The 21,084-nt window shown below is 45.8% G+C and overlaps 1 protein-coding gene across 1 annotated transcript in view; it reads right to left on the reverse strand.

Moving 5' to 3' along the window:
* LOC122928141 (hexokinase-2-like) overlaps positions 1-21,084 on the reverse strand; it is a 162,673-nt gene that overhangs the window by 79,867 nt on the left and 61,722 nt on the right. The window lies entirely within an intron of this gene.

Genomic DNA, 21,084 nt, shown 5'->3' on the forward strand with positions numbered 1-21,084 from the left:
CCTGTCACAACACTAAGTTCCACCCCTTTGACCCATTAAGCCCCATTGTTAGTAGTATAGTAGCGCACTTCTGCTACTGTTCTGCAGCTAGAAAGGGTCCCACACCCACAGATGAACTAGCTGCATAAGTGATATCTTCATCCCTGGCTAAGTGGCTAGTTGAATTTTTTTAGCTGATCATTCTGGCCAGCTGGGGGCACCTTCATCTCAGGGGCCCAAAGCATTTGGTGGTAAAGACTTCCACTGTCTGTATTTTGCAGACAGTCGTGCGCATGATGCCTATACAAGATGGTGGGACATTGTACAATTAGGGATGGCGCCATTAGAATTTTTTTGCAGTAGAACCCTTTTCCTATTTGATTTTTATTCCTGTCTAGTGGAAATACATCGCCACCATGCATACAAATTCTATGAATCTGTATTACAGTATAACTGATACAGTTTAATATATCCCAGCTTGAGAAAAATATCTACTACTTAGATGCCACTGGTTCCATGGGGCTGAGTCTTTTTTTCTTCACAGCAGTATGCACAAAGTGTTTTTCATTAGCGAAACCCATAATAAAAATATGTCCCAAAAAGTCTAAAGTGCCCCTGCAGTCTCGTAAGCACTATCCAAAAATCACTACTGCAGACACAGACACAGTTACATGAATTATATATTTTCCTTCGCCTTCAGTTGCTGCTTGAAAAGCCAAACTATGAAACTATGGGCCATTGGAGAAACGTGTGCTTCTAGCTATCTCCCTAAATAAGAAGCTTATGGGTCAAACACAATTAAAATACTGCAACATTTATTTATATAGCGCTGATAGTACCTACAATACAGTACTCATATTTATGCACCAGAGAATTTAATTAAAATGCAAACATTTTTTACTTAATTACGTGAGAATGGTTTAATTTTGCCCTAATACAGTTATTGAAACCTTATGTTCCTTATTCTTATTATGTATTGAATTTTCAAGGATATTTTAACTAAATAAACCTGACTCCAGTATGGAATATAGAGGTTGCCTGAGCGACACTTTTATATTTCTTATTACAGAATTCTGGGCATAAAAAGTGGACCTCATCTATTTTCGAGAGAAGGGAGTGGTGATTGTGTTTCATGTAAACTGTACAAATCTGTTCTCATAAAGTTGCATAAGGAGGGGGAGGTTCTAACAAGCCTCCCAGGTCTAACTCTGCCCCTCACTCAGTGCACAGTGCAGGAAGAAGAAGGTCAGTGTGTGATGTCTGAGGACAAGCTGAACCTCAGCAGCCATCGTGGAGAGTTATCCAAACTCCATACTTAGTTTCATGTACCAGCCCGTAGAAGGGAAAAGATCACAGTATCTCCAGACAACCCAGAGAGGGAATAAAGATATTGACAAAGGAAGGTAACTGTCATGTATCTGACTCCAGACTCCTTTGCATCAGGTGGAGAGATCTCAAGCTATCAGCTACCCACCATACTTAAAGACAAAAGGATCATTCATCTGAATATAGTATTCTTATAAAAGGAAACTGAAGTATAGGATTATACAGTACAATAAGAACAGCATTAACCTCCAATTTGGAGCCTAGAGAGAGAGAAAGACTGATTGTCATCAAGGACTATTTCCCCATGTAACTTCTGAGAACTAATGGGAATCATTATAAAAGCTGCACTGATGTAAATGACTTGTTATACATTGATAACCTGTGGATCAGCTTCAGTAAAATACCAGAAGTTTATTTAAAATTCAAGTCTCTTTATTCCATTTCATATTAACTACTACTCTTAACATTTGCACCTAATGGTGCTGGCGTCACGAACCAGGGGCCCAGCCACAAGCACCCTAAACATCACCACCATCAAGGGCACCTCAACCAACATCTGGCTGGTGTTCCCTGCAACAGAGAGTGCCCCGGAAGATCTCATGCTGTCTTCCCATCCACTGCACTGCCGGCACCAAGGGACAACTAAACAGTGAGTATTACTATTCTCGGCACCTTATCACTAGTACGCTCACACCCGCATTATCCTTAGGGAGCCCTGGCACACTGCAGTAGCGCTGCAGATGAATTTAATTGCTGCTGTAAAGGTTTCCTCACAGTTCTTTATTGGAAGTCGCAAGAGGCAAGATATCTTGTGATTAATTTATTCTAAAGGAATCCTTCTAGCAAGAAAACATATTATCCAATGCTGTCATACATTTTGGTCATGGCAACTTGCAAGTGGCTTTGCAACCCCAATCACCCTGTTCTACCCCTCTCAGGAGGGGCAGGTGTGGACTTATGCTACTTCTTGACTTGGGAGAGGAGAGACTAGAATGAGTGTGGGAAGAGGCAAGTCCATGTGTTCCCTCTCCTTAGGCCTCAGGATTCAGAGACTAACTGATCTTGGTGAAAGTTACTTCTTCTGCTACAGCAAGAAAGCAAGAAGGAGAGAAAGAAGGAAGAGCTTAGAATTTGCATGGCAAAGTATAAAATTCAGCAGGGTAACCTGTGAAAACAGTTAACCAGACTTTGCTGCTTGTGAGGGATTACAGTTAAGACACCTGTCACACTTAACCACATCCAGGCCAGAAGTGCCTCTAAAGACCTGTATCCCGTAGTGGACACTACAGTTAAAATTGCTGGATTACAGTCACTAGCCAGAGATTCTAGTGAGATAAACTTGAGCAAGATTACATTATTTTCCACTTTGCATACCTTGCTATCTGATCCATATGGATACTGGATGTACTACATCTCCCATATTAGAGTAAAGAGAGATGTTTATTCTGTTTATTCTCGCCTGGTTACTGACTCTTGCACTAGACACTGGCCACTTCACTCTACACACCTTGCCTTACACTTATCCAAACACCTAACATCATGGGCCCTCCAGCCTCCATCAGGCAGGAGCCCCAGAACCAGAATATGCCCTGAGGGAAAAAAGGGTGCTCCCTACTTGCACTGCACTGGCCCTAGGGAGCAAGGGTAAGAGAGCAGTCACCATGATAGACTATGTGATAAACAAAATCACTACCACTCCCATCCTATGCCCTGGCTCCTCAAGGGCTTGCTGCAGTTGCACAACGGGTCTTGCGGCCAAGATCACTATGTAGCTCCAGCCTTAAACAAGGCCTCATATAGTTATCTCAATGAAAAATAAAACAAAAGGTTATGGCTGTTTAAATGCACAGTGGCAAAAACAAAAATGAAATGCCTCACTACGGCTCAGACAGGACTGGTTATTAAGGGGTTACATGGAACAGACTAACCAGTACTGAATTATATCTAGGATAAATAAAAGAGTCGCAGCTCTGTCTCATTTGCCAAGAAATTCAGAAGGCATATTGACACAAAATCTTAACTCACGGTATTATTCCGAGAATCTGGCAGCTTTCCATCGCACACTGTCAATTGGCAACAATAGCTGAGTATTGAACACTGATTATCAAAACCTACCAAAGGGAGAAAGCAATCTGGCTCACTGAACCACAAAGAAGGCCTTCAGTTTTCTTTCACTTGCTCAAGCAATTAAAATTAAAATAAAATGGTGAGCTCATTAATACGGAATGTGCAGTGCTTAGCCTGCTGCCTGTTTTCGATTCACTACTGTTCTTGACATTTTTTAGGCTAAATACTATATTTTAAATCCGATAATTTCATAGCAAGTCATACAGCTCAGTAAACAATATATGTTCTTTTACCAAAAATGACATACTTAATTTGCCCACTAGGTGGCATAATTAATTTGCTGATAAGTAATTTTATCTCAGAAGTAAATGAGTAACAAATGATCTTTTATCTGATCAAGTATACTTCAAAAACCTTGAAAGCAAATGGGAAATTGCCTGTCCTAATTAGTACCATACCATACAATAATTGGTTCAGTACTTTTATGGTGCTAATTGGAAATGATCATTGAAATCCTTTGAAACAATAAAGCCTGAAAATTGATCCGACTACATTAAACCCTAACGCCCGGTGTCCAGGAAGCTAGGCTATGGGGAGTTATTTGGCAGGTCCCTAGGTTCACATCCCTGGCATTTAACTTCGGTACTGGAGTTACTGTATCCTGTATAGCCAGATACCGTTGCCTACTCCGTATCACCATTGACTAATGGGATTGGATGGAAATCCAGCGGTTTTCCAGCATAAACTGCTGCTTTTGGCCAGACAAATACCACTGCAGCTGGAATTTATGATGGAAAGCTGCCAGATCCCTGTCCAATCACATCATAGTCAATGGGGATCCGGTGATGTGTGGTGGTATCTGGCTATGCCAGATACGGTAACTCTGGTAGTCCATTCCTCTGCCAGAACACACTATTGGAGTCGGGCGTACACAATGGATAAGCAGCATATTTCCTATAAAAAAAAAAAACATGCATATTCTGTGGAGCCGTGAGTGTATGGAGTCAGCAGGAGTAGGTGCCAACCAGTGACTGGCATCTGCCTAGATGGCATTTGACCACTGCCCAGAAGTGAACAGGAACTTGCAGGGACTGAAGCAACAGCAGCACTGGACCACAAACAGCTTAAGTGAGTATATCTTATTCTATTTTCTTGTATTAAACATTCCCAGCATTTCGCCCATAAAATATTTGAACTGGACACTCCCTTTAAAGGGGTATTCCCATCTTAGACAATGGGGGCATATTGCTAGGATATGCCCCCATTGTCTAATAGGTGCGGATCCCTATATCAAGAAAGGAGCGGGAGCGCTGTTGCTGGAGGACCCCATATTTCCCGGGGTCCGTCCACCACCAAGCGCTAATCCCCGCCTCTCCCATAGAAGTAAATGGGAGAGTGCCGCGCATGAGCCGCCCCTGCTCCCATTTATTTCTATGAGGCAGACGACAATAGTCGAGCCAGCGCTCGGCTATTTTCGGCGGCCCCATTGAAATGAATGCAGGGTGGCTGCGCATGCACAGTGTGCTCACCTTCACTTTTGGGGTGGGACCCGCACCTATAAGACAATGGGGGCAAATCCTAGTGATATGCCCCCATTGTCTGAGATGAGAAAACCCCTTTAAGTCTATGGTCACCTTAACAGATAGTGTCCATGTAGGATAAGATATACCCTGTAGATTACATTTTTCTTCCCTATCACAGTTTGGGAAACACTTACCAACCATAAAATAGATATAATACAGTGATCTATTACAGGGCACATTTATTAAGACCGGTGTTGTAGACTTCGGCGTATCCACTGCCAATTGTAAATGAAAGACAGCTTCCTTGCTGTCTTACAATTAGACCATTTTTTTAAAACTAAACCAGGCGTGCAAAATGATGAATGAGACGGGCCTGTCGGTTTGTCCCCTTCCCTGCGCAAGCCACACACCCTTTTTATGGACATGGAGCAAGTGAGGGAGAAGTCACAGATTCTACCACAACATGGTTTGTAAATGACCCACTACATGTTTAATAGGTAAATAAGTCAAGGCTTTTGCTACGACAGCCATTGGAAGCGTGTGTGAGTGAGAGGGAGGTAATTATTAGTTGATTTTGTGCGTAATTTGTTATTTTTGAGTTTTTTTATAATCTGTTCAGTAAAGGGGTTCTGCACTTTCATTTAACTGATGATCTATCGTCTGGATAGATCATCAGCTTCTGATCGGACTCCCATCGATCAGAAGCTGATGATCTATCCAGAGGATAGATCATCAGTTAAATGAAAGGGCAGAACCCCTTTAAATGTAAGAAAAAGCACTGGAGAAATTCATTTTATATATGAATTGTTTTTCTACACAATACATTGTCACTGTCATTTGGACTGCACAGCAATCATATTTGGAAGGGAAATCTTCCCAGTTTCATTGATTGACTACTAGCATCCTGGTGATCATGTGATTAGTCACCTGACTACTGGGAGCACTAGTGGTAGCTCGCTGAGAGCTGTATATGTGAGAAAAAGTGGACAGAAGCTGTAAAATCCCTCCTGTCTTCGCTCTGGGGTCCCCAGCAGTACACAATTGTTTACAGCAATCCAAATAGTATTTCCTTTATGGAACGCTTACATCATTGAAAACAAATCACAAATATTAGATCCTGTGTGATTCTTAGAAATTTGTTGTTTTGTGTCTGAGTTCAGCGAAGCATAAACTGCCTGTGACATGAATGCTGCTGCACTGCACAGTCTGCAGCCTCTCCTCTGCTTTTTCCTGTTCCTTAGACCCGAATCTATGGCCCTCTAGCATCCTGTCCAGTGGCATAACTAAAAATGACCGGGCCCCACAGCAAATTTTTTAATGGGCCCTTCTTCACTCCTTACCTCCTATGCAGCCCCCACCCTTGTGGCTAGTCAAGATCTCACTTTTTCGGTCAGTGTTGGTCACTTGCGTGTTTCAAGTGCTCAGAACAAGGGAAAGTCAGTCGTGAATAGGAGATGCTACCAGTTTCCCACATTCCTACGCCACTGTCAATCCTATTGCGGCAAGGTTGCATTTTTCTGTACCTATTGCAACTGATATTTATTAAGTCCTCTTATACATTGAATGTTTAAAAGAAATATATTTTATGAATATTTGTAATAAAAAAAAGTTTCACAAAGTATACTGTGGTTTGAAATACAATGCCTTGCGAAATTATTCAGCCAACCACCTCCACCTCCCCCTTGGTGTTTCCTGTTTAGTTGCGTTATAACCTAAAATGTAAATGATTTTTCATATAGATTTTATATAATGGACCTGACAAAATAATCCACTGGGAAAAAATGCCTTGTTTAAGAAATATATACTGAAATGTTTGGATTGTAATTAAAGTGTCCCCCTAATATGCAAAGTGTCACATGATCTGTTCTGAAAGGTCCCTAAGTCTACTACAACACTGCAATAAGTAGACCAAGAAACTCTCCAAACATGACAAAGTTGTGGATCTGGGTTATAAAAATATCCTTTACTTTAAACAAAATGGAAAGAATATGCCACAACTACAAACCTGACAAGAAAAAAATGCCAATAAAATATGGAAATATATGCCTATAGGACCACTATAAGCCATCCACAGACAGACTTGGACTGACACACAGGGGTACAAAGGGAATCCTCCGGTGGGTCCCTGAGCAAGGTGGGCCCCTAGTCTCCCACCCCCTGCACAAATGGCACATAACACAGTAGACCTACTGTACTAAATACATATATTCAATGTATAGCACCTCAACCAACCTATGCTCATATATAAAAAAACTTGTTAAATTATTTATTATATTTGGATGTATCGGTATGGAGGGCCCCCAAAATAAATTTTACTGGTGGGCCTTAGGTACCCCAGTCCGACACTGTCCGCAGAGTAGCCAGAACAAAGGCATTGCTTAAAAAAAAAACATAAGAACGTATGTTTGAAGTTCACCAAACAACACGTGGTAGATTCCAAAAACCCATGAAAGAAGCTTATCTGGTCAGATGAGAAAAAAACTGAACTTTTTGGGAAATGCTATGTGCACAAAACTAAGATTTCCATCACCCCAAAAACATTCACTCAGGGAAGCATGGTGGTGGCAGCCACAACATATTGTGGTGATGCTTTTCATCAACAGGGGCTGTAAAACAGGCCAGGATTGAAGGAAAGATGGAAAAGGATATTCCTACGGATGCTTGATCCCAACAATCTGCCCACCTAAATGTCCCGCTGATCACCCAATGAATGAGTGAAACGGGTGATCCTGTCATTCGTGCAGGCACCACCAATCATCATTTTTGGACAGTAGATTGTGCTGTCTAAACCAGGGATGGCCAACCTGCAACAGCCCTCCAACTCAGGGCCGGTCATAACCCAGCATCCCCAGGCAAGTGCCGGGGCCCAATGCTCCTGTGGGGGCCCACTGAGCTGCTATGAGCACTTCCATCAACACAGATGGAAGCTCTCACTGCTGTCATTTCACTTACGCAGTACCCCTTTGGTGGGCCCTCTGAGTCACATGGGTCCGGCTGCTGCAGAGACTCAGAATACGCCTCTTATACACAGGACATGCTGCCTGAGGACAGTCTGTGAGTAAGCCTCCACTGTGACTGTCTCTTCTCTGTGGGACAGATGGAAAGGGGGGGACTCTTCGATCTGCTGCTGGATGCTGCTTCATTCTATTTAGTTGTTTTACTGTTTCATTAAGCAGTTTGCCTCCATGACACCTGCCCCCCCCCCATATCCTGTCTTATCTCATCCCCATGGAGCCCCTGCTGTCATATTTCCTCCCTCATGTATCCAGAGCTCCTGTCCCACCCTCCTATCTCCTATTGCTCCTATTCCAGCGTATACAACTTTTCCATTTAAAATATAGGGTTTGGGCTATACTCGCCGTATAAGACTACCCCTCTTCCAACGCACACTAAATAAAAATTTTAAAACATCCGATTTGATTTCAATATGGTAATTTTAATTGAAATGCCCAGCCCTCCCTGTATCAAAAACGATCTTCTACAGTCTAGGGAACTGACCATGGCAGCCAGGGCTTCAGTAGCGTCCTGGCTGCTATGGTAACCGTTCGGAGCCCAGCAATTACACTGGGTTAAATGAGTTACCCAGAATCTCATGGTTGTAATAAAAAACATACTGTACTATTGTTAACCCCACCTGTGGTTTACCGTATTTATTGCAAATTTCCAGTACCCTCCGCCGTTTTGTGCCCAGCCGCGCCCTGAATCTTGGATCCCAGCGCTGCCACTCTCTTACTTTATTCACTGCACTTCGTTTTTTTTATCTTCTAAAGCCGCTCGTAATCTAGCACATGCGCAGTTAGTTGGCGCTGTCTCCTCTATTCCCTCCGCCCTCACAGCAAGAATGAGCGAGTGCTCAACTAACTGCGCATGCGCGAGATTACGAGCGGCTTAAGAAGAGAAAAAATGGAAGTGCAGTGAATAAATTAAGAGAGGAGTGGTGCTGGGATCCAGTATTCGGGGCGCGGCTGGGCACAAAACGGCAACAGCCCCTTGGGCACAAAGGTACAGGTACTGGTAATTTGTATGTCTATAAAATCGTTTTTTTTGCAATAAATAAACAAACCACAGGCCCCTCCTCCGCCCTCTCTCATCATTGGTGGCAGCGGGCAGCACAGGGGGGAGGGAGGGACTGCTTCCTTCTCCCCTGTGCTGCCTAATACCCGGTGTATAAGACGACCCCCAACTTTTGAAAATCATTTCTGGTGTTAGAAAGTCGTCTTATACGCCGCAAAATATGGTACGTTAACGTTTGCATTTTTTACTGGACTCTGCAGTATACAACAACGTGGAGTGCTGCACATTTGTATATATCAGTGGGAACCCACTGGGGGGGCGCATACTAAAATTTGCTGTGAGGCCAAGTCAGTTCTAGCGATGTACAGTACATCACTGCACATCTTCTTCTCTTCTCCAGGCCCGGCCCAGGGGTGACGTCATGACGTGTGTCTCACTGCTGCAGCGGGCCGGAGGAGAGAAGGAGCACAGGGAGCTGCAGTTAGTGAATGACAGGACCACCGGCTCCCCTGCGCTCCAGCAATGATAAGTATGTGAGGGGGCCACTAGGGGGGTCATTCATTACACTGTGAGGGCCCTTACACAGTATAATGACCCCCAGTGCCCCCCATTTAGTATAATGATCCCCATTGACCCTTTGTTTAGTGTAATGACCACCAGAGCCCCCATTCAATATAATTACCCCCAGAGCCCCCTCCATACAGTATAACCCTCAGTGTGGGGGCGACTGGGGGTCATTATTCTGAATGGAGGGCCACTGTGGGGTCATTATACTGTGAGGGCCCTTTACATAGTATACTGACCCCCAGTGTTCCCCATTTAGTATAATGATCCCCAATGACTCTCCATTTAGTATAATGACCCCCAGAGGCCCCTCCATACAGTATTCCCCCAGTGTAGGGGCTACTGGGGGTCATTATTCTAAATGGGGGCGACTGGGGTTTATTCTGAATGGAGGGCCACGGGGATCATTATACAGTGGGGGGGGAATTGGGGGTTCATTATACTGTGTGAAGGGCCACTAGAAGTCATTATACTGTATAGGGGCCACTGGGGGTCATTATACCGTGTGGGAGCCACAGGGGGACATGTAAATGTAAAAAAATGCCTCATGGGGGCCCACTGGGATTTATCGCCCAAGGGCCCACATGAACCTGCAGTCGGCCCTGCCCCAGCTGTTGTAAAACTACAATTCCCACCATGCCCTGCTGTAGGCTGATAGCTGTAGGCAGTCTTTACATTCTGGGAGTTGTAGTTTTGCAACAGCTGGAGAGCCGCATGTTGGCCATCCCAGGTCTAAACACTGATCTGCTACCCAGAAACAATGATTCTGTATGGGGGCTATAGCAATCCCTCGTCCTCATACTGTGATGGAGATCGCTCCTTTACTGAGCGAGCAGCCGACCGTCAGGAAGCAATGCTTCCTTCCCGACAATGGGCTGTAACATCATAAGGTGTAAACCTGCCTAACTCTCCAGTCACATAAAAATTGGGAAAACCCTCGCAAAAATTTCACTTTTTTTGTAGATTTTTAATATGTGTCTTAAGTAAATCTTGTTGGCGCACAACTCAGAGGATACAATTGAATTTTTAACCACTTAGTGACAATCAAATGTAACATCAAACGGGTTGTTTCTCTATTACTAATGTATTATTATTATCCATACTACTTCCTTTGCTGACTGGATTCATTTTTCCATCACATTATGCACTGCTCGTTTCCATAGTTACGGCCACCCTGCAATCCATTAGTGATGGTCGTGTTTGCACACTATAGGAGAAAGCACCAGCCACCAGAGAGGTTGACACTTTTTCCTATAGTGTGCAAGCATGAATACCACTGATGGATTGCAGGGTGGTCTGTAACCATGGAAACAAGCAGCGTATAATGTAATGGATAAATGAATCCAGCCAGCAAAGTATGCAATATGGACAATCACAATACATTAGTGACAAGTGACTTGTATTAACTTTCTCTACATGATAAATACCACTTACTGAGACAATCCCTTTAAGGACCAATAATATTTTCCCCATTTGTGATCTAGCATTCATAACTTTTAAATAATTTCTTCTAAATTCTTATTTTATTTTGCAGGACTAGTTGGTTTTTTTAGGAACCATTTTTGGGGTATATATAGTGTAATAACTTTTGTTACTTAATTTTTTAGGGGCAGTTTTAATATTACTTTGTGGAATTTATTTACGGTGTTCACTGCATTATAACTAACATAACTTTATTATGCAGGTCACTACAATAATTATAATGCCACATTTCCATATATTTTTACTATTTTTCCTTTCCTCCTGTAGGCTAAAGGGGAGGGGCGGCTGCTTTAACTGCTCATATCTCTGGTTTGGTAGCAGCTAGAGATAAGAGTTTTGTATTGTTTGGACAATGGCTTTCCAAAAATGACAGCATTTTCTTTACTACATGGGAAGATATCACTGTTAAAAATTTAAATGCAGTGCATTTAGCTGAAAGTGAAAGTAAAAGCAGGTTTTACCTGGGATTATTCCGGACTTGATTTATAACAGTGATATCTTCCGTTTATCTCGGGCTAATGCGGTCATTGGTCTTTTATGGAAGTCTGGAATGCCATCTTTCAAACAAGACCAGGAACATGCTTCTAACTGCTACCAATCAGGAGATATCAACAGTTAAAGCAGTCCCACCCCTTGCACTTTTGCCCAAGCCCAGCTCGGGCAGAACAGTTAAAGGGGTTGTGTCACTTCAGCAAATAGCAATTATTATGTAGACAAAATTAAAACAAAGCACCTACTAATGTACTGTGATTGTCCACATTGCTTCCTTTCTTAATAAATTAACATACAGTTATAAACAAAATGTACAATATACTATCACCAAGAAATTGGCACCAAAAACGAATGCTGCCCAAATGGTTTTTAGCTATTGGTGTATAAGGGGGCCTGCTGTCCCAGAGAATAGCTCTGATTTAGAATTAATAATTATATTCTGTTATATTTATCCACTATACTTAGTGTACTTTGCTTCCATCTAGTGACCATTCTTATACAGTATTTGGTTTTATGTAAGTTATCTATGGTTGTATTTCATTATGTCATTTGTCTTCTAACTCATCCTCTTCTGTGAGCTGATATCCTGCATTCTTTTCCTGTTTGTCAGACATGCATCACATAGCTAGAGAGAGGATTTTCCTTTGATTTCTTTCATCATTTGACAAGATACAGAAAAGGTACATATACCTAAAGGCATATCCATTGCATCTCCCTCAGTGGAATTCTATATGCAACTGTTGTCACTATGGGAATGATTATAGTGAGTTTACCATCTTCCATTGCTTGTAGAAGAAATTGCCACTCACACTCATTAGAGACTTCTCTCCTGTACATCAGTGGCAGAATAGGCTGGCATACAGCTTGTAGACACCCTTCCAATTGTTCTTGCTAAAGCCAATACAAATGAGTAGGAGAGGTAATCACTGGCTGATTGTTGCTTTCTCTATTGCTTTCTCTCGCTTTTGCACAGACTATTATATATAAAATATTTCTTTAACACAAATGCAATCAGAGATGAATCAGAGCTTCAACACATACGTTGTTTATAAGTGAACGACCATTGATGACTATTGACATTTGAGCTGCTGTATATATCTTGACATTTATTATGTTTCGACCATGTTGGTATTTTGTTCTGCAAACAATGGATCTGCAAAATACAGATTTCTTCCATATGCATTCCACATTTTTCTCACTCCTGTCAATAGAAATGGTTATTCTTATGCACAATATGAACAAGAATAGGACATGATCTATAATTTGGGAAAACGGCCACACAGATCTACAAAAAATATGGCTATGTGCATAACCCTTTAGAAATGAATAGGTCAGTATGCTATCCACAAAAAAATGCAAATAACACACAGATTAAAAGTATGATCATGTGCATGAGGCCTTATAATGACATAGGAATACCTTGGGTATAATATCTCTATTATTTCTCTATTCCTTCCTGCATTCTTTTTTATACTCTTCTATTTTAAATGTTTAAGCCAACAAATTTGATCGACTAATGTTTCTAGCACAGTCGCATCAGTTATATTTTGCTAACACAGCTAAACTGATGCCTTCCATTATGTAATGTGGCAGTTGGGTTTTCAGATTTCCCACTGCCTTGTACACAACTTATGAGATTGACCTTTCTTTCAGAGCTTCTGAGTCGGTGAAGCAAATTTATCGGCTCTAAGAAATTTGCATCCGTCCCCTCTCATCAGAAATGAAACATAAGGGAACCTCCACATGAAACCTACTTTATGACTTGAAGGAAGGAGATTGAAACAGAGGAGATGAATAATTATGGTTCAGTAACTTTCACTTAGAGGTTATTTAGCAATAATGTAGGCTGCGTTATGACACCTGGCGTCATCCCTGGTTCATTGCAAATGGGGTTTATAGCCGCCTTACCTAAATAAATACCATGTAAAATGCCAAGTAAAATTAATAATGTTTAGTTTTATGCTTTGCTTTGTTGGTAAATCAGTTTTACAGACAAAAGAAAGTAAGATGTTTTTATATTATCTCAAATGCTCACCATCAAGGCTTATATTGTATATTGAATGCCTCATTCACACGTCAATGTTTTGGTCAGTGATTTCCATCAGTGTTTTTGGGCCAAAACCAGATGTGGCTCTAAACACAGAACAGGTGCACCATGCAGATCTTTCCCTTATCTTTCCCTTATCTTTACCTATCTTTACCTTATGTCTGTGGAGGCTCCAAGCCTGGTTTTGGCTTATTGGTTTATGAATGAGTAGTTACTAAAGCAGACATGTCAGGAGAGGTGACAGGAGCTTTTTAATAGGGGATTAATTACTGCACCTCCACATGCCCCAGATTTCATTTGGAGATGTTATGTTCCATAAAGCTGACTGAGAAAAAATTATGCCATCATACAGAGGTGTTCTACCACGGGACGCAATGTATTTCATATGGCAGCACTTGTAAATCGCACTGCTGTTCAGGCTCCAACAAATAAAATAAAATAAATTGCATATTAGGAAAGCAACAGAAAAGACCACCTGCTCCTACACCTCTAGTTCAACAACAATGCCCATACAGCACTATGAGGGAAATCTATTGCATCCTCCTGAAAGCAGTGTCCTGATATGTGTTTATTAGTGTTGATCGAGCACCAAAGTGCTCGGGTGCTCTGGCCAAACACATCAGGATGCTTAGGTGATCTACCGAGCACCTGAGTATAATGGAAATCAATATGAGAACCCGAGCATTAAACCAGGCACCCCATGCTCTGAAGAGGGGAGGGTGCCTGGTATATAGGAAAAGGTTAGAAATTGATGGAAACACCACCAAAATGGTTCGGGAACAGCATGGGGAGGATAACTGGATGCATCTGACTAGAGTTGAGCGTACACCTGGATGTTCGGGTTCAAGAAGTTCGACCGAACTACCCGGAAATGAAGTCAATGGGGACCCGAACTTTTCGGCACTAAAAAGGCTGTAAAACAGCCCAGGAAAGAGCTAGAAGGCTGCAAAAGGCAGCAACATGTAGGTAAATCCCCTGCAAACAAATGTGGATAGGGAAATTAATAAAAATAAAAATAAAATAAATAAAAATTAACCAATATCAATTGGAGAGAGGTCCCATAGCAGAGAATCAGGCTTCACGTCAGCCACCACTGCAAGATTCCATTGGCATATATTTAGGCCCAGGCACCCAGGCAGAGGAGAGAGGTCCCGTAACAGAGAATCTGTCTTCATGTCAGCAGAGAATCAGTCTGCATGTCATAGCAGAGAATCAGGCTTCATGTCAGCCACCACTGCAACAGTCCATTGGCATATATTTAGGCCCAGCACACAGGCAGAGGAGAGAGGTCCCGTAACAGAGAATCTGTCTTCATGTCAGCAGAGAATCAGTCTGCATGTCATAGCAGAGAATCAGGCTTCATGTCAGCCACCACTGCAACAGTCCATTGTCAGATATTTAGGCCCAGCACCCAGGCAGAGGAGGGAGGTCCCGTAACAGAGAATCTGGCTTCATGTCAGCAGAGAATTAGTCTGCATGTCATAGCAGAGAATCAGGCTTCACGTCACCCAAAATTGGAACAGTCCATTGGCATATATTTAGGCCCCGGCACCCAGACAGAGGAGAGGTTCATTCAACTTTGGGTAGCCTCGCAATATAATGGTAAAATGAAAATAAAAATAGGATTGAATGAGGAAGTGCCCTGGAGTACAAAAATATATGGTTAAGTGGAGGTAATTAATGTCTAATCTGGACAAGGGACGGACAGGTCCTGTGGGATCCATGCCTGGTTCATTTTTATGAACGTCAGCTTGTCCACATTAGCTGTAGACAGGCGGCTGCGTTTGTCTGTAATGACGCCCCCTGCCGTGCTGAATACACGTTCAGACAAAACGCTGGCCGCCGGGCAGGCCAGCACCTCCAAGGCATAAAAGGCTAGCTCTGGCCACGTGGACAATTTAGAGACCCAGAAGTTGAATGGGGCCGAACCATCAGTCAGTACGTGGAGGGGTGTGCACACGTACTGTTCCACCATGTTAGTGAAATGTTGCCTCCTGCTAACACGTTGCGTATCAGGTGGTGGTGCAGTTAGCTGTGGCGTGTTGACAAAACTTTTCCACATCTCTGCCATGCTAACCCTGCCCTCAGAGGAGCTGGCCGTGACACAGCTGCCTTGGCGACCTCTTGCTCCTCCTCTGCCTTGGCCTTGGGCTTCCACTTGTTCCCCTGTGACATTTGGGAATGCTCTCAGTAGCGCGTCTACCAACATGCGCTTGTACTCGCGCATCTTCCTATCACGCTCCAGTGCAGGAAGTAAGGTGGGCACATTGTCTTTGTAGCGTGGATCCAGCAGGGTGGCAACCCAGTAGTCCGCACAAGTTAAAATGTGGGAAACTCTGCTGTCGTTGCGCAGGCACTGCAGCATGTAGTCGCTCATGTGTGCCAGGCTGCCCAGGGGTAAGGACAAGCTGTCCTCTGTGGGAGGCGTATCGTCATCGTCCTGCCTTTCCCCCCAGCCACGCACCAGTGATGGGCCCGAGCTGCGTTGGGTGCCACCCCGCTGTAACCATGCTTCATCCTCATCCTCCTCCACCTCATTCTCGTCCTCCAGTAGTGGGCCCTGGCTGGCCACATTTGTACCTGGCCTCTGCTGTTGCAAAAAACCTCCCTCTGAGTCACTTCGAAGAGACTGGCCTGAAAGTGCTAAAAATGACCCCTCTTCCTCCTCCTCCTCCTCCTGGGCCACCTCCTCTTCCATCATCGCCCTAAGTGTTTTCTCAAGGAGACATAGAAGTGGTATTGTAACGCTGATAACGGCGTCATCGCCACTGGCCATGTTGGTGGAGTACTCGAAACAGCGCAACAGGGCACACAGGTCTCGCATGGAGGCCCAGTCATTGGTGGTGAAGTGGTGCTTTTCCGCAGTGCGACTGACCAGTGCGTGCTGCAGCTGAAACTCCACTATGGCCTGCTGCTGCTCGCACAGTCTGTCCAGCATGTGCAAGGTGGAGTTCCACCTGGTGGGCACGTCGCATATGAGGCGGTGAGCGGGAAGGCCGAAGTTACGCTGTAGCGCAGACAGGCGAGCAGCGGCAGGATGTGAACGCCGGAAGCGCAAACAGACGGCCCGCACTTTATGCAGCAGCTCTGACATGTCGGGGTAGTTGTGAATGAACTTCTGCACCACCAAATTCAGCACATGCGCCAGGCAAGGGATGTGCGTCAAACCGGCTAGTCCCAGAGCTGCAACGAGATTTCGCCCATTATCGCACACCACCAGGCCGGGCTTGAGGCTCACCGGCAGCAACCACTCGTCGGTCTGTTGTTCTATACCACTCCACAACTCCTGTGCGGTGTGGGGCCTGTCCCCCAAACATATGAGTTTCAGAATGGCCTGCTGACGTTTACCCCGGGCTGTGCTGAAGTTGGTGGTGAAGGTGTGTGGCTGACTGAATGAGCAGGTGGAAGAAGATGAGGAGGAAGCCGAGAAGGAGGAGGTGGCAACAGGAGGCAAAGAATGTTGCCCTGCGATCCTTGGCGGCGGAAGGACGTGCGCCAAACAGCTCTCCGCCTGGGGCCCAGCTGCCACTACATTTACCCAGTGTGCAGTTAGGGAGATATAGCGTCCCTGGCCGTGCTTACTGGTCCACGTATCTGTGGTTAGGTGGACCTTGCTACAGATGGCGTTGCGCAGTGCACACTTGATTTTATCGGATACTTGGTTGTGCAGGGAAGGCACGGCTCTCTTGGAGAAGTAGTGGCGGCTGGGAACAACATACTGTGGGACAGCAAGCGACATGAGCTGTTTGAAGCTGTCTGTGTCCACCAGCCTAAATGACAGCATTTCATAGGCCAGTAGTTTAGAAATGCTGGCATTCAGGGCCAGGGATCGAGGGTGGCTAGGTGGGAATTTACGCTTTCTCTCAAATGTTTGTGAGATGGAGAGCTGAACGCTGCCGTGTGACATGGTTGAGATGCTTGGTGACGGAGGTGGTGGTGGTGTTGGTGGTACATTCCCTGTGTGCTGGGTGGCAGGTGCCAACGTTCCTCCAGAGGCGGAGGAAGAGGCCGAGGCGGCAGCAGCAGAAGGGGCCGAGGCAACAGCAGCAGAAGAGGCCGAGCCGGCAGCAGCAGAAGAGGTAGCAGGGGGAGCCTGAGTGACTTCCTTGTTTTTAAGGTGTTTACTCCACTGCAGTTCATGCTTTGCATGCAGGTGCCTGGTCATGCAGGTTGTGCTAAGGTTCAGAACGTTAATGCCTCGCTTCAGGCTCTGATGGCACAGTGTGCAAACCACTCAGGTCTTGTCGTCAGCACATTGTTTGAAGAAGTGCCATGCCAGGAAACTCCTTGAAGCTGCCTTTGGGGTGCTCGGTCCCAGATGGCGGCGGTCAGTAGCAGGCGGAGTCTCTTGGCGGCGGGTGTTCTGCTTTTGCCCACTGCTCCCTCTTTTGCTACGCTGTTGGCTCGGTCTCACCACTGCCTCTTTCTCCGAACTGTGAAAGTCAGTGGCACGACCTTCATTCCATGTGGGGTCTAGGACCTCATCGTCCCCTGCATCGTCTTCCACCCAGTCTTGATCCCTGACCTCCTGTTCAGTCTGCACACTGCAGAAAGACGCAGCAGTTGGCACCTGTGTTTCGTCATCATCAGAGACTTGCTGAGGTGGTATTCCCATGTCCTCATCATCAGGAAACATAAGTGGTTGTGCGTCAGTGCATTCTATGTCTTCCACCGCTGGGGAAGGGCTAGGTGGATGCCCTTGGGAAACCCTGCCAGCAGAGTCTTCAAACAGCATAAGAGACTGCTGCATAACTTGAGGCTCAGACAGTTTCCCTGATATGCATGGGGGTGATGTGACAGACTGATGGGGTTGGTTTTCAGGTGCCATCTGTGCGCTTTCTGCAGAAGACTGGGTGGGAGATAATGTGAACGTGCTGGATCCACTGTCGGCCACCCAATTGACTAATGCCTGTACCTGCTCAGGCCTTACCATCCTTAGAACGGCATTGGGCCCCACCATATATCGCTGTAAATTCTGGCGGCTACTGGGACCTGAGGTAGTTGGTACACTAGGACGTGTGGATGTGGCAGAACGGCCACGTCCTCTCCCAGCACCAGAGGGTCCACTAACACCACCACAACCATGTCCACGTCTGCGTCCCTTACTAGATGTTTTCCTCATTGTTATCGTTCACCACAACAACAAAAATATTATTTGGCCCAGTGTATTGTATTCAAATTCAGCTGAATATAAATTTGAGGCCTAGTATTTAGGCACTGGGTGACAGGTATAGGTTTACTGACAGAATTAGACTTGGAAATGCACAGTAGCGGGTGTGTGAAGTTATTCTGAATGACCCTATGTGCACCTTGAATATGATATACCCTTTTAGGGATAGATTTCAAATAGCTCTGATACAGCAGAAACCACTTGTCATGGTCTTACCTCCTTGCTGTCCTCCTTCGTTTGACATGTGCTGGCGGCCATCTTGGTTTCTGGGTTTCTTGTAGCCTCCCACCCTGCGGCTCCTCCTTCCCACTGGGAGGAGCTGGATGCCTAGCTCATATATATAGGAGGTCTGTGGCTTCAGTTCCTTGCTTGGTCCTCCTGTGCTCACATGCTTCTAAGACTGCTGCTGCTTCTGGTTCCTGATCCTGGCTTCGTCTGACTACCCTGCTGATTCCTGATCCTGGCTTCGTCTGACTACCCTGCTGATTCCTGATCCTGGCTTCGTCTGACTACCCTTCTGGTTCCTGATCCCTGGTTTCGCAAGACCCTGCTTCGGTTTAGCCATCCGTTTGGACTTTTGCCTTACAGCTTTATTTTCAATAAAGCCTTCTTATTTCCACTCATCTCTGGTTGTACGTCTGGTTCATGGTTCCATGACATTAGGACCAAGCCATGAATTCTGACGGTACAGGGCCATCCTCGCTACCTACGCTGGTTGCCAGACTTGATCAGCAGGATCACCTGTTGGGTCGGTTCGCTGTGGCGTTGCAAACCCTGCTTGAACGCACAGCTCATTTAGCTTCCGTTGCCGATGGGTCGGTTGTCACTCCTGGGCCCGCTCCTACTGCCGCTCCGGTTGTTGCGCCAGAGTCTACCCCGACACCTGTTGCTGCGCCTGCGGTGTTTCGGGGTATGACCGGTTCTGCCCCCCTTCCACAGCGCTTTGGGGGAGAGCCAACTCAGTGCCGAGGTTTCCTTAACCAGGTGGGCATTTACTTCGAGTTGCTGCCACATGCCTTTCCTACTGAGAGATCAAAGGTGGGCTTCTTGATCTCGCTGCTCTCGGACAAGGCCTTGGCCTGGGCCAGCCCTTTATGGGAGAACAACAATCCGGTGGTTGCCGAGTTTTCTGGTTTTGTTGCTTCTCTTCGGAAGGTATTCGATGTGCCGGCTCGTGCTGCCTCTGCTGCGAAGCTCCTTATGTCCATCAGACAGGGTTCACGATCCGTAGCTGAATACGCCATTGAGTTTCGTACCCTGGCAGCAGAGGTGGGCTGGAATAATGAGGCTCTGGTCGCTGCTTTCTCTCATGGTCTCTCGGATGCCTTGAAGGATGAGGTTGCAGCTAAGGACCTACCAGTGGAGCTCGAGTCTCTTATTTCTTTCCTGATTTTGATTGACACCAGACTCAGGGAGAGACCTTCCTTTAAGGAGAGCCTGCGGAGGCCTTCTAACAGATTGGCGCCTACGTTTGCTGTCCCACCCGTGCCTCCCTCTCCTCCCACGCCTCCTGGGGATGACTTGTCTGGGGGTGAACCCATGCAGCTGGGGTTTGCTCGCCTGTCCGAGGGGAGAGGGTACTCCGGAGACGCGAGGGCCGATGCATGTACTGTGGTCTCGGTGGGCATTTTCGGTTGGCATGCCCGAACCGTCCGGGAAACGCTCGCACCTGAGATCCTGTCGGGGGCAGATCTTGGGTGGAGTCTCCTCGTCCCCGGTTTCCCGTGTTGACAAACCACTGATTACTGTTGTCCTCTCCTGGGTCGGGGGCTCGGTGACGACCCAGGCGTTGGTGGACTCTGGTGCTGGTGGTTTGTTCATTGATAGTGTGTTCGCTGCCGCCAATTCCATTCCTCTGCAGCCTCGAGGTTCCCCACCGGCTCTTGAGGCGATAGACGGCAGACCCCTTCTGCCGCCACACGTGACTCATGAGACCCTTCCAGTGGGGATGGCCATTGGTGCCGTTCACAGAGAGTCGGTCTGTCTCCAGGTTATTTCGTCTCCACACTACTCGGTGGTCTTGGGGTACCCCTGGCTCCAGAAGCATAATCCGACTTTCGATTGGAAATCGGCTGAGATCCTCTCGTGGTCACCGCAGTGTGGGGCTAGTTGCATCCATGGGCCTGTCAAGTTGCTGTGTACTTCCTCGGACTCTCTGTTGCCTCCTGAATACGAGGAGTACCGGGATGTATTCGATAAGGTGCGTGCGGTTGCCCTACCTCCGCACCGCCCATACGATTGTGCCATAGAGTTACAATCTGGTGCCGTTCCGCCTCGTGGCAAAGTCTATCCTCTGTCGGTAGCGGAGAATGAGGCCATGGAGGAGTACGTGAGGGAGGCGCTTTCACGCGGACACATTCGCAAATCCTCGTCCCCGGCAGGGGCTGGATTTTTCTTTGTGAAAAAGAAGGGCGGTGAGT

This window comes from Bufo gargarizans, chromosome 2 (assembly GCF_014858855.1).
Source record: "Bufo gargarizans isolate SCDJY-AF-19 chromosome 2, ASM1485885v1, whole genome shotgun sequence".
Classification (NCBI taxonomy): domain Eukaryota; kingdom Metazoa; phylum Chordata; class Amphibia; order Anura; family Bufonidae; genus Bufo; species Bufo gargarizans.